This window comes from Callorhinus ursinus, unplaced genomic scaffold, assembly GCF_003265705.2.
Source record: "Callorhinus ursinus isolate GAN/ISIS: 27379988/994484 unplaced genomic scaffold, GSC_fseal_2.0 scaffold4, whole genome shotgun sequence".
Classification (NCBI taxonomy): Eukaryota; Metazoa; Chordata; class Mammalia; order Carnivora; family Otariidae; genus Callorhinus; species Callorhinus ursinus.
The window spans coordinates 21,070,104-21,084,592 of record NW_027397066.1 but is presented as its reverse complement, the minus strand read 5'-3'; the positions used below and the strand labels follow the sequence as shown (position 1 = coordinate 21,084,592).

General features: G+C 38.9%; 1 protein-coding gene across 7 annotated transcripts in view; it reads right to left on the bottom strand.

The window, feature by feature from the left end:
• The window catches only part of RBPJ (recombination signal binding protein for immunoglobulin kappa J region), a 226,064-nt gene that overhangs the window by 56,770 nt on the left and 154,805 nt on the right, over nucleotides 1-14,489 (bottom strand). The window lies entirely within an intron of this gene.

The window sequence follows — 14,489 nt, the reverse complement described above, 5'->3', positions numbered from 1 at the left end:
ATTAATAAATGCAAAATTTTAAAAATCCAACTTGAATATTGTACCTATTGAATATGATTGAAGATTACTAGCTGACCAATTGAAAATATTTTTAAAATAAATATGTAATTTATCTCTACTGTAAAAAGCTTATTCATTCTCCATCCATGGCAGAAAAGAGCCTCTTAAGTCACACAACTTGAGTAAGACATGTCCGCCTTTGTTGTACTTCAGTTTTTAGTTCTGAACTTGCTCTTACCTTAAGAACCACATTTGATAACAATACTGCTCAAAACTTGTTGAGGTGTAACCAGCGGTCCTTGGCTACTAAAACAAAGACAACTGAGCATGATGTACTCTCCTGGACTATAACATTTATTAAACATGTTTCTATTAGAACAGATATCCTAAGGGGTAGACTTCAAAGACAAACCATGCTTGCAGCCCCATCAGGTGGAGAAACATGCTCCCCTTCTTAATTCCGTGGACTGGGTAGAGCATTTGAAAAGCACTGTTTTCCTTAATTTTTATTCTACCTTTTCTTTACAATAAAAGAAAAATTTCAGCTGAACTCTGTAACAATCTGGCAGCAGTTTGTGAAAAGCAGCAGGAAGAGCGGAAAGAAAGGTGACTGAGACCATCTCCAGCTGCGCTCAGCATCTGCCTTCTTAGGTATCTCCAAGATTATTGCCAGGTTGAGGGTGCCTTCCCAAAAATCCATCCTGAGAAAGGACTTTCCCAGGTTAAATCTACAAGAGCCATCAGTCTTCCTATCCAGATGGCATGACTCAGTTGCGAGAACACTGGCATCCATTAACATTGCATATGAAGATCTCATATGGAAAGTATGCATCTTAAAATCTATGGCCTCCACAAGAGAGGGGTGATCAGACACTGGGCAAACTAATTTCATGTATCAAAAGACTGAATGGGGCAAACTGACCTCCACTCCTTCCTAACATGACGCGTTAAGAAAAGTACAGTATCACTTCTGGGATGTTACTGCCAAAAAATGCAGAACCTGAGTCTTAACACGAGGAAACATAACAAACGTAAAGCGTGGGAGAGTCAACAAAATAACTGAACTATACTTTTAAAGGCATCAAGGTGATAAAAGACAAAAAAAAAACTGAGGAACTGGCCCAGATTCAAGGCTAAAGACGCATAATAACTGAGTGCAACATATTATCCAGGATTTACTTCTGCTATAAAGGACATTATTTAGACTGACAAAATGTGAATAAAACTAGCAGAGTGGAGAACAGGATTATATTGATTTTCTTGGTTTTGATAATTGTACAGGGGTTATGTAAGAGACTGTCCTGATTTTTAGAAAAAATTGCTGTAGTACTTAGGGAAAAAAGGGGGTATGTTGTCTACTTCTTACCTTCAAATGGTCTAGAGAAAATAAATGTGTGTGTGTATGCGTGTGTGTGTGTAAATATATAGAGGAATAAAGCAAATGTAAAATGTTAACACTTGAAATATTTGGGTGAGCTTCCTTGTATGATTTTTGCAATTTTTCTGTAAACTAAAATTATATCAGAATAAAAAGGCCACACTCAGAGAAATACTAATCTCCTGATCAAGTTGCTGGCCTGACCCTGCTTGCCACAGAACCTGGTGGTGACAAACCTATCAAAAAACATTCATGGGAGGTGTCACATAAAAGACTATGGCCAGCTTCCTGGCACAGCTTTTATGTTCTCACGACAATTATGCAAGGTTCGCTCGCTGTAGATATAAAGTTTGATAATGCTCAGTGCTAGTGTACAAGTGAAGAGACAGGAAATCTCATGCACTGTTGGGAGTTTAAATTTGTGCAATCTTTTTGGAAGACATTTTAACAATGTCTATTATAATTCTAGATGTGAATTCCTTTGAATTCCTAGTCATTTTGATTCTGGAAATTTATTATATAGATAGACAAATATGCATACCGAGATACTGAATAAAGCATCATTTGTATTAACAAAAAGATTTTAAATTCCATGTATACAATTAGGAATAGATTGCTGATTACATATAACCTCCCAGTCATGGCTATATACACACAACAAAAAACAATCCAGTTAGTAGCATTCATTTTCAATGAGGAAATAAGATCTACATTTTTATCCTCTCCCCCCAAGTACACATACAAAACAATACATACAACCCTACACACAATTATTTGTGATAATGATGGGCAGTGGCAAAAATTCCATTTTGCTCTACAATGCATTATACAATTAAACAGGTGTTTTATTCTTTACTAATTAAGTTTGATTTAGGTAAATAGCAAAATGAAATCGCATTCTCTAGGAATCAACTCACACCAAGTCTAGAATACAGCTAACTTAAAATAAAAACAGAAAAAGGCACACAAGTTAAAAATTTACTCAAAAAAATTGTCTCCGCAAATTTCACTGGGTGGACTACTTTAGAAAAAATACACCCAATTCAAATAAGGAAATTCACACAAAGGGAAATACGATGCAACTTAAATAACTTTAAAGAGGTTTCAATCTTAACTATGTGTTTAATTTTTCTTAAGAAGTCCTTCAGACACTTTACCTGACCTAATAAACTGCTTTGTAAGGCAGTGTTCAAGAAGTGGAAAGTATCGGGGCGCCTGGGTGGCTCAGTCGTTAAGTGTCTGCCTTCGGCTCGGGTCACGATCCCAGGGTCCTGGGATCGAGCCCCACATCGGGCTCCCTGCTCAGCGGGAAGCCTGCTTCTCCCTCTCCCACTCCCCCTGCTTGTGTTCCCTCTCTCACTGTGTCTCTCTCTGTCAAATAAATAAATAAAATCTTTAAAAAAAAAAAAAAAAAAAAGAAGTGGAAAGTATCATCTGATGAGAACACAAAATGTATCATACACAGGAGAGGTAACCAAGTGCTGTGGTTAAGTACACGGTGTCAGGAGCTGGGGTGCTTAAACTCAAATCCTGGCTTTAATGCAAACTAATGGAAGCTACTTAAACTCTTTCTCAGTTTCCTCAACTGAAAACACAGATAAAAGTACTTCCATATAGGATTCTTGCAAGAATTTAAAATGTTCATATGTGTATAGCATCTAAAAGAGAGCCTGGCACTGCATAAGCACTCAATAAAACACCACTACTCCTTCAAGGCTGGATTACTCAATGATATTTACTGTAATAAATATGGTAAAACTGAAATGGATCCTTCGAAACAAATACATATGTATATTGGTTTAGAAATACATGTAAATAACCATACATCTCATGAGGGACTGATATCCAGAATATAAAAAGAACACCCCTAAATCAACAACAAAAAACCTGATTTAAAAATAGGAAAAGGAAAAAAAATAGGAAAAGGACTTGAATAGACATTTGTCCAAGAAGATAAACAAAAGGCCAATAAGCATGTGAAAAGACGTTCAACATCACTAATTATTAGGAAAATGCAAATCAAAACCATAATGAGATACCATTTCACACCCGTTAGGATGGCGATCATCAACAATAACAGAGAATACAGTGCTGGAGACAATGCACAGAAACTACAATCCTGTACATAGCTGATGGGTATGTAAAATGGTGCAGCCACTGTAGAAAACAGTATTGTGGTTCCTCCAAAAGCTAAACAATTACTACTTGATCCGTCAATTCCAATTCTGGGTATAAACCCCAAAGAAGTGAAAGCAGGGACTCAAACAGACACTTGTACACCAATGCTCATGGCAGCGATATTCACCTCAGCCAGAAGGTGGAAACAACCCAAATGCCTATACTGAGGAATGAAGACAAGAACAAATGTGATATATACATACAGTGAAATATTATTCTGCCTTAAAAAAGGAAATTCTGATACATGCTACCATGTGGATGACCTTGGAAACATTATGGTAAGTGAAATAAGCCAGACAGAAAAGGGCAAACGTTCTAGGATTCCATTTATATAAGGTTCCTAGAGCAGTCAAATTCATAGACAAAGAAGTAGAATGGTGGTTGCAAGGAGCTGGGGCTGGGGCTGCAGCTGGAGGTGGGGGTGGGGGGAAAGCTAGTGTTTAATGAGTACAGAGTTTCAGTCTGGGAAGACGAAAATGCTCTGGAGAACAGATGGTGGTAATGGTTGTACAATAATGTAAATGTACTTACTGCAACTGAACTGTACACTTAAAAATAGCTGAAATGGCAAATTTTAGGTTCTATACATTTTACCACACACAAAAAATACATTTAGTTTTGCCTTAAGCTATAGCTTACAGGGGTGCCTGGGTGGCTCAGTCGGTTAAGCGTTTGCCTTCGGCTCAGGTCATGATCCCAGGGTCCTGGACTGAGCCCTGCATCAGGCTCCCTGCTTAGTGGGAGTCTGCTTCTCCCTCTCCTCCCCACTTCTCTCTCTTGCTATCTCTGTCTCTCTCAAATAAATAAATAAAATCTTAAAAAAAACAACAACATGTAATCTCATTAAAAAGAAAACCAAAAAAAAAAAAAACACCCATGGCTTACAGAGGGATAGTGGCTTAGCTTTAAAGGGGTCCTATGTTACTACCAGGTCAAGTGACACCTGCCTGGTAACAAAAACAGACAAGTTGGTGCCAAAACAAACAAAAGAAATGAGGAGTATATGTATATATAAAGAGAAAAAGTACACATGTGTACATATACACACAAATGGTTCCTACTACCATTAAAGCAAAGATACAAAAGGAAAGAGAGGAGATTATCTGAGCATCTATACCTTTCAAGGAAGGGCAGCCCAGACAGCATGTAAGCAACCCATCAGAAACTGTTTAGGACTAAACATCTTTCATAGAAAATCCGCAAGTAATCATGGACAACTGGCTTGTATATGAGATGAAGTCACAAAGTTTTCTCCCATGTACTTCCCCTCTTATTTCTCACCCCTACCTCAAATTCTAAGTAGTGAAGATTTTTTTCCTCTTTACAAATTTTCTGTCAGACAGGTTAAGTTGTCAGTTCTTTGAAGGCTAGGTGGTCAACTGAAATTTTTTTGCAAGAAATAAATCTGATATTAATCAGAAGAGGTATTAACTTTTCTCTCATCTCCTAAATATTCTTTCCAATGCTAGTGAGACAAGGAAGGTAGGGAGGGAAGGAAGGAAGGAAAGAAGCAGCAGCCAGCAAAAGGAAAAGACATTTTCCCCTACCTCAAATGAAATTTAGAAGGCCGTAAGAATGGGGCACCTGGGTGGCTCAGTCAGTGCTGGGACTCTCGATTTTGGCTTCGGTTGCGATCTCAGGGTCATGGGATTGAGCCCTGAAGAGGGATCCATGCTCAGCGCAGAGTCTGCTTGTCCCTCCCCCCCCACCCCCGCTCTCGTGTGAGCTCGCCTCTAAATAAATAAATAAAATCTTAAAAAAAGAAAAAAAAGAAGAAAAAGTCTGTAGGAGTATACAACCATCCATAACAGGATTTTTTTCACCTGTTCTTCACGGGTTCTACTCTTGCAAATACATGCAACATTTAGTGTATAAAACATCTGTCTGGAAAGGGCTCTACTTATCTGTTAACCACTGCCTAGGACAAGTGAACAAAAGGTGTTTGGCACTGAGATAAGTCAGAACCCCAAGAAGTGACTACAAGTGATTTCTGTTAGGGAAGCTTGACCTACAGCAAAAAGGGCCAAAGAGATTTTTAGTAGGAAAGGATATGAGGAAGACAAGTTACATTTCAGGAGGTTTCTCAGGGTAAGTTCCTGCCTCCCAAGAATTAAAAAACTATGGAAAAGCAGGTAATTTTCAGTTAAAAAAAAAAAAAAGTGTAACTATTAAGCCAAAAGACCTTGCAATTTTAAAGTTAGATTCTATATGGAGTCCTAATACTCTAAAAATAAAATTTTCCATGTACCTGGTGAGGAATCAAAGGATAAACACGGTGGAGAGAGGCCAAGCATTACACATCACATGGAAGGAAATAGGAGAAGTAGGAAAGAATGTTTCCCTGTAAAAGGTCCAATGGGTCTCTTCCTAAATTAATCCTGACTCCACCTGTGGAACAGAATAGCCTCAGAAGCGGGTGCCTGGGTGGCTCAGTTGGTTGAGCGACTGCCTTCAGCTCAGGTCATGATCCTGGAGTTCCGGGATCAAGTCCCACATCGGGCTCCCTGCTCAGTGGGGAGTCTGCTTCTCCCTCTGATCCTCCCCCCTCTCATGTGCTCTCTCTCTCAAATAAAATAAAATCTTAAAAAAAAAAAAAAGAATAGCCTCAGAAGCAGTATTATGCAATTAGGCAGTACATAAAAGTCCGTGCCTTTTCCTTAATAAAAGTACACTTGAGAATGTAACGATACTGCTAAGATGACTGGCAACAGTTTCCAATCTATGCTTGCTGACTTGTGATTATTATTGCTGATGACGTTCAGAACTAGTAAACACGTTATAACCACATTATAAAAAAAAAACCTTATGTGTATAAACGGGTACCAAAAGACATGTACAAGAATGTCCACAGCATCAGCAGACACCCCCAGAAATAACCCAAAAGGCTACTGTCAAGGATCAGATAAATTATAAAAAAATCATACACTAGAGTGCTACTAGCAAAGTGAACTATTGCCACAGATGTGATCAGGTGATCACTAGCAAAAGCCACCAGACTCAAAAAGGTACAAAATTGTATAATTTTGCTTATAAGAAATTCCAAAAACAAGCAAAAGTCATCTGCAGTGTTCACCAGGATACAGGTTACCTTCAAAAGAAGGGTATAGAGACTAAGACCAGAAGGGGCTACAGGAGGGCTTCTAGGAAGCTGGTAATTTCTTTCTGCAACTGTGTGTGATGGTCACACCATGTATATTCACTTTGTGAAAATTCACTTTATTGTACATTAACAATTTGTGTGCCTTGTTTTTGTATTTATTACATTAATTTAGAAAAATATTTGTGTGTATGTGTGTGTATAAACATACATATCCAATATTTTTGAATGAATGGTTTTGAGAAAAAAAAGTTCTTTCCTGGACTTCATTCCTATTGTCTGCAAATTTTAACAACAAAATTTTATAAGGTGGTGATTTCTAGTCCTTGGCTACACCATTCCAAGATGTATGTATTCCATATTAAGAAAAGTTAAATACTATGCCAGTGAGGACATAAGTCCCAACAAAACTGTCTTCTCCCCTCTCCATCCAAACTGCGGATCAGATATTCCAACAATCTCTCCTACGTAGTAGGCAAAAAATTAGGATCATCTGTGGTCTTCTGTTTGGCATATAACCTATCACAAGATTATGCCTTTAAAAAAAAAATCACTAATTATGCAGTGTCATGGAAAAATACTAAATACGTACTAGGATTGGAATGCTCCCATTATTAAAATTGGCTTCCTTTGCCTATCTCATCTAAAGCTGAGAAGAGGAAGGAGGGAGAGAATGGTATAACAGATTCTGGTTCCTTTTTAAATTTTATTTTAAATTTTATTTATTTGTCAGAGAGAGAGCGAGCACAAGCAGGGGGAGCAGCAGGCAGAGGGGGAAGCAGACTCCCCGCTGAGCAGGGAGCCCAATGTGGGGCTTGATCCCAGGACCCTGGAATCAGGACCTGAGCCGAAGACAGATGCTTAACCCACTAAGCCACCCAGGTGTCCCATGGTTCCTTTTTATTTTAACCATTTAATACACATTTAAATGCCTACTGTGTGTTAGGCACTGCACTAGACTTGCAACATCCCGGCAACAAGAAACAGGGCCCTATCCCTACAGATTACACTGTAATAGCATCTGGTAGAGGGCTGGCAGGAGGCTAGCAACTGTGCCCACCTATCTCAACTTCATACACACATCTGTCTTACAAGGTGGGTGCTATTATCCTCATTATACAGATGAAGAAATTAGCTTAGAAACCACCTTGCCCAAATTTACATAATGGTAAATTTTGTTCAAAACATAACTTGTTCTGAACAAAACGTAACATGAACTTTGTTCATGATTTTCCATACCCTCTGCATTAAGATAGAATTTAATTACAGTTCAATTCTGGATACTAACATGTGAAGAGGGTGCCTGGGGTATGAAATTTTTTAAAAAGATTTTTTATTTATTTGAAAGAGAGAGAGAGAGAGAACGAAGGGGGGGAGGAGTGGAGTTGAGGGCGAAGCCAGACTCCCCGCTGAGCAGGGAGCCCGACACACGAAGCACGCGGGGCTCAGGGGATCATGACCTGAGCTGAAGGCAGATGTTTAACCGACAGAGCCACCCAGGTGCCCCTGGGGTATGAATTTTTATGATAGGATCTTAAAGTGCAGTAATTGATTCTAAAACTTTCTGTGATATAAGATTTGGTTTGCTTCAATGAGGGGTCAACAAAAAACCTGAAAGTTCAGAAACCTTCTTTCATTACCCTTCTAGTACTTCAGCTACTGAATAAAATTTACAAAGATAAAGGGTAAATTTTTCTTTGAACACTAGAAAGTGAAAAAATGCTGTCTAAAGCTATACATACATAAAATTTAGTAAATCTAAAGACAACTACTGTGGAAGCCATACCTCAGCTACTACACACATACATACAGACATGTGTGCACATATGTGTATGTCATAAACTGTACAATTACTCTTACATTTTCCCTGCACAAGGGCAAATGTTACAATTGCACTAGGAACTATGAGAGTCTCATGACTCTACTATTTACACTATCAATCATAATTCTTCAAAGTACATTTTTTTCTGAGTTGAAAAGGACCAAGAATCTACACAGACATCTTCAGTTAACGAAGAGGTTTTACGTTCTTCTTTCTGTTGGTAGAAATTTACAGACACAGTACTAGCTCAACCCCATTCATGTTTGGCCTATTTCTTAAATAGCCAAATCTCAAACACACAGTTTGGTATTCTGAAGTATTTGAATTCAGAAGTGCATCCGCCTTTTATTTTCCTTTTAAATAACCCAGACCAGAACATTTATGGATAGGATAGCCAAAATAAAGTCTAATGCATAAAGGTAAGGCTATGACTCAGGTTTGTTTGTTTGTTTATTTATTTATATGAGAAAGAGAGCACACACGCAAGTGCAGGGGAGGGGCAGAAGGAGAGATAATCTGAAACAGACTCTTTGGGAGCCCATTGGAGAGGGGGAGGTGCTGGATCCCACAACCTTGGAGATCATGACCTGAGCGGAAAGTATGCTTAACTGAATGGGCCACCCAGGCGTCCCTATGACTCAGGTTTATAAAGGAGTTAAGCACTTTCAAAGAATCCTGTCCCTAGGGCAAAACAAAAGATGGCAATTATCATTTTAAAATATAAAATTTAAAATACGACACTGAATTAAAATGGAGAATTTTAATAAACAAAAACAATAAAATAAAAAGTCCTATGTTTAGATCTATCCCACAACCCTGAGACCATGACCTGAGCTGAAACCAAGAGTTCGATGCTTAACCAACTGTGCCACCCAAGTGCCCCTCCAAAATGTTTTTTATAGCACCATGTCATGAATAAAGAAATACCTTTTGGCCTGAATGTTAATACCCAAAATGATATTTCTTCCAAATTTTAACTCTGCCTTCTGTTATCACATGTCATATTATAATAAACCTGCATTTGTGGTAACACCAAAACTACTCTGATGAAGTGGTCTTTAACCACAACTCAAAGCTTAAAGAATGGCTTTCTGCCAAAGTGTATCTGAGCCATTAACCTGTCACACTGCCTTCATGTGCCCCTAGACCAAAAACACAGGCCAAGGAGCTAGTATCTGCTCCCTCAAGCCTCACAGGAGGCCCGGGGGTGGAGGGCTCTGAAAAGTAATACACAACACAGGGGTACAGGGGTTGATAGTGCAATCTGACAGTAAACCGCTTTGCCCTGGGTGGTGCTGCTACAAGCAACCTGATACTCTAACAGTCATCTGAGGAGCCTCTGCCCAACACAGACGAAAAAAAGGTTCTGCATTGAATATGACCATAAGTGATTAAAAATATCGATCATCAGTAACTTATGGTGGTGAAGCACTAATCCAGGAGCAAAAGCTTTGGGAGTTAAGGGGTAGCAATGAAGAAAACAAGGGTAAGGCCTTTCACAGATGCAGGCTGAACTCTCATCATTTGGGTCATTCGTGCTATGTATTTACTCAGTATTTTGCTGTGCTATGAATTTAAATTAGGCAAACTGCAAAGCCGTTGTTAGGGTTAATTTACTAATTAACTGTCCAGTCAATTGCCTGACATCCAATTGTCTAACGAGAAAATAGGATAGGTTTTCTTTAAACTCCACTGCAGCAACTTAATTAACATTCCTTTCATCAACTTCCATACCTGCGTGCTCCTGAAAGACATGCAGTTTCTCTTCTCTACAGTATGAGTATTACTGACCTCTTCTCATTCTTACCTTTTGTCACAAGCAATTCATTGATTAATGCTACCAACTGTATTTCAAATTATCTTCTATTATTTCCATTCCCTGATTCCACAAGGTTAGATAAAGCTCCCGTTACTACTTACATCCACAGCTTCCTAAATTGGCCTCATATATCAGAAGAAACAAGTACATAACAACAAACAGAATGTATCTCCTTATATATGTTCTCATTTAATTCTCATTAACAACCCTAAGAAGTAGGCATTATTTCAAACTTAGAAGGGAAAACTGAAGCTCAGAAAGTCACAAGGTAGGACCTTCCCCTACTTCTGATTACACACCGACCATACTAAGGTCAAGATAATGAGACCTACCCTCTGGTCCTTAAACTGTTTATCTTCTTTGCCTTCCCCAAGTAAGGACTTTCCCCCCGCTAATTCAATGAAAAATAAATGCCTATTTGCTTTTTCCACTCAACAAACCACTTATCATATGAAAATTTATTTAATGTTTCAGAAAAATCACTTTTTAACCTGTAAACTATTTCTCGGTAAACCAAACTGTTGAATTCCAAGGATAAGAGAATATGAAACAATGGCATAAGGTTAAACAAACCAGGGAAATCTGATGTGTTAATAGCTCTAGGGATTAGTGGAATCCAGAGCCTTTAAAGAATAACTAAATATCCCAGTAATGGAAAAAAATGCCAACCTGTTTCCACAATAAATTAAACATGCACAGTGGGTTTTTTTAGGCCATAACTTTCATGCTGAACAATCTTTTTTTTTTAGGATTTTATTTATTTATTTGACAGAGAGAGACACAGCGAGAGAGGGAACACAAGCAGGGGGAGTGGAAGAGGGAGAAGCAGGGAGCCTGATGCGGGGCTCGATCCCAAGACCCTCTTTTCACGACCTGTTCCGAAGGCAGATACTTAATGACTGAGCCACCCAGGCGCCCCCCCCGCTTTTTTTTTTAAGAGCAGAAGTGCACATCAGAGAAATATGGCCAAAGCTATAAGCTTGCATTATTCACATGTTGACTCAAGGGTGTACAGTATTAACATCAAGTTTTCAAATATAAGCCTATAGACAGCGTGTGTTCACTAAACCAATAAACTAGAATAGCAAGTCATATGTTAAAAAAGAAAAAGGCAATAGAAAAAAATTATGGAATAGGTCTTAAACTCTAATATTATTTAGACTATTTTGAATTAAACAATAATTATGAACAAACCAATCTAAAATTAATAAATTATTTTCTACATTGGAGAAAAAAATTATAGTCTCCCAAATAAACGATATTAAATTTACAAGTTTTACAATGCAGAGAAACATGCAGAGACTTTACCCAAGTCCAAAAAGCTACAATGATGACAATTTCCTCACCTTCATTAAACTATTTTATCCACGGAGAGTGTCCTGCTATAGGTTACTGTTATTATTTGCTCAACAGCAATGTTCCTTAATGAAGCATGTTGACAACTTAAAAAAAAAGTGATAATCCATGTTTCTGACCAATTCTGTAAGTGACATAAAGATCTAAATGGAGGGGCACCTGGGTGGCTCAGTCGTTAAGCATCTGCCTTCGGCTCAGGTCATGACCCCAGGGTCCTGGGTAGAGCCCCACGTCGAGCTCCCTGCTCAGTGGAGAGCCTGCTTCTCCCTCTCCCACTCGCCCCCTGCATGTGTTCCCTCTCTCGCTGTCAAATAAAATCTTAAAAAAAAAAGATCTCAATGGAGCTACAAACAATACTCCTGAAAAGAGGTCCTTGGAAGTCCATGTTCCTTCATGTAATTTTGATGGGTCTAAAACTAATTGAAAGGAAAACCTACATATATCAGGTATAGGTCTCCAGCAATTTCACCCAGGCAGGTTTCATTGTAATATCAATAATCAAATACTAATATAAGACCCATTATATAAAAGCCAATATAATGATGCAATTAACACATTAACTTCCTGGGCTTTTAAAATGATGATGGTTCCTAGATATGAAGGAAAGTTTAGGACAAATTAGATCCTCAATTCTTTAAGTATAAATTTGAACTTTGGAATGGAAACCAAAATTAAAGGGAAGTCATTCAAACTGGTGATTTTTTATTTTTTTCCTGGTTATCCCTCAGTGCCTTGGTTTGGTTCTAGTATTCCTCAAGAATTAATCCTACTAGTCTGGTCATTATACTCAACAAATCTTTTAATCTGAAAGAGGAATACTACTTGCCCTGGGGTCAGCCCTCTTGACTTTTGCACAACTTGCTAGGACCTATATTTCATGCTATTTTCATAACATCCTCATTTCTCACTTGATCTGCCCAGTTTTCGGACTCCAAAGCACTGTTCACATATTATTTTAATAAGAGGAATGTAGAACAAATGTTCTTGTTTGTTCAGGTTGCATGTAAATGAGGAGGGAGGAGCTTATAGGGTAGGAAGGGAAGGGAAGAGAGGAGAGGAACCGGGAATGCCAGACAGCAGTAAAAAGGAAGAGAAAAGGATTGCTTGAGGAAGTGCCAGAGCCACCACGCTGAAGAGAAATAAAAGAGATGGAGTGTCTAGCGGCCATAAAAGGGCAATTGTCCACCTCCTAACAAACTAAATCTGGTCAATCCCAAATATGGAAATGTTTTAGTTCAAATACAGAGCTTTTCTTCTGTGGGATACAAGCACAGATCACAATCATTCTTTCCCCATAAAAAATCTCACACTTGGAGATCTACCATTGTGAGAAAAATCTGTTGAATTATTGTATAAACTATTTCCAACTTTTGTTCCCCCAAAGTCCAGGTCTTTCCAACAACAACAACAAAAAAGCAACAACACCGCTCTAGCCCTTTCACAGTTATTCTAGGGCTTCAGTCTCCACATATGTAAAATACAAATGTTAATCAACCTGGAGAGGTGGAGGTGCATTTGTTAAGTCCAATACTCATCAAATGTTAGCTATTATGCACGAGACTTTCTCGCTTTTTTTTTTTTTTTTTAAATAAGCTCCACACCCAGGCGTAGAGCCCAACCGTGGGCTCAAACTCACGACCCCGGATGGAGATCTGCGCGGAGATCAAAAGTCGGACATTTAACCGACTGAGCCACCCAGGGGCCCAAAGATTTTTCTTGGTCTTTAATATATATTCTAACTCTCAAAAGAGTTCATTGATGACAAAACTGTAGAAGTCACAATCATTTCAAAATGTGATTACTTCCTTATATATCCATTCATTCTGTCCATCGGCAGATACATGTCTTAATAACCTATGTTATCAAAAGTTCATTCACTTGACAAATATATACTAAGTACCTGCTTTGACTAGTCACTGTCTAGGGGCAGGGGATATGGGAGTCAACAAAACAGAGTGTATAATTGCGGGGGCAAAGAGGGTAGGACTGAAAACTGGTTCCCAGCAGCTGGAGCAACAGCTTTTATTTCAAAAGTGCCTTCAGTGGGTTTTACCTGTTCCAAGTCACCCGTTTGATAACGTAGTACCTGCATCTGTTCTGTCCTTGCCCCAGGTCACAACTTCTCACTCACAGATTACTTTTTCCACAGGAATTTCAACCAAAATGGAGTTTTAATAAAGCTAAATTTCATGCATACTTGATTAATCTAGCTGCTACCATCAGCACTGCTAGCACATTTTTAATCACCTTCGTCCACCCACTGTTGTAATGAAACACAAAAGCACTCAACCAAAGTAAGTGCTTTGAAAATGCTCTTTGTCCTACCTAACCACCAAGAGTTCCTCCCCAGGATTCCTTTAATCAAGGAAGTGGGGGGGGGGGGCAGTTGTCCTTTCTGATCACTATTTTCCAAAGTAGTACATTTCCAGTCATTATTTTTAAAGATTATATGCTGACATGATAGTTGTTAAAGCAATGCCTGAAGACTTGTGGGGGGCAACGAGGGTCCCCACTATTCTATTTGCAGTTCACTTGCTCTGATGTGTAAGAACCTGGCTACATTGCGGATAAGGGCTCCATAACGAAAACTGTACTCCTCATTTAAGCAACAGTTTTGGCATGTGTACACATTTTCTGGCTCACCTACAGAATATTCTCCTCATAATCACCTACCAGTTCAATATTACAAGACAGGAGCACCTGCGTGGCTCAGTCGGTTAAGCCTCTGACTCCTGATTTCCGCTCAGGTCATGGTCCCAGGGTGGCAAGACCGAACCCCATGTCAGGCTCTGTGCTCAGCGCAGAGTCTGCTTAAGATTCTCTCCCTCTCCCCCTCCCC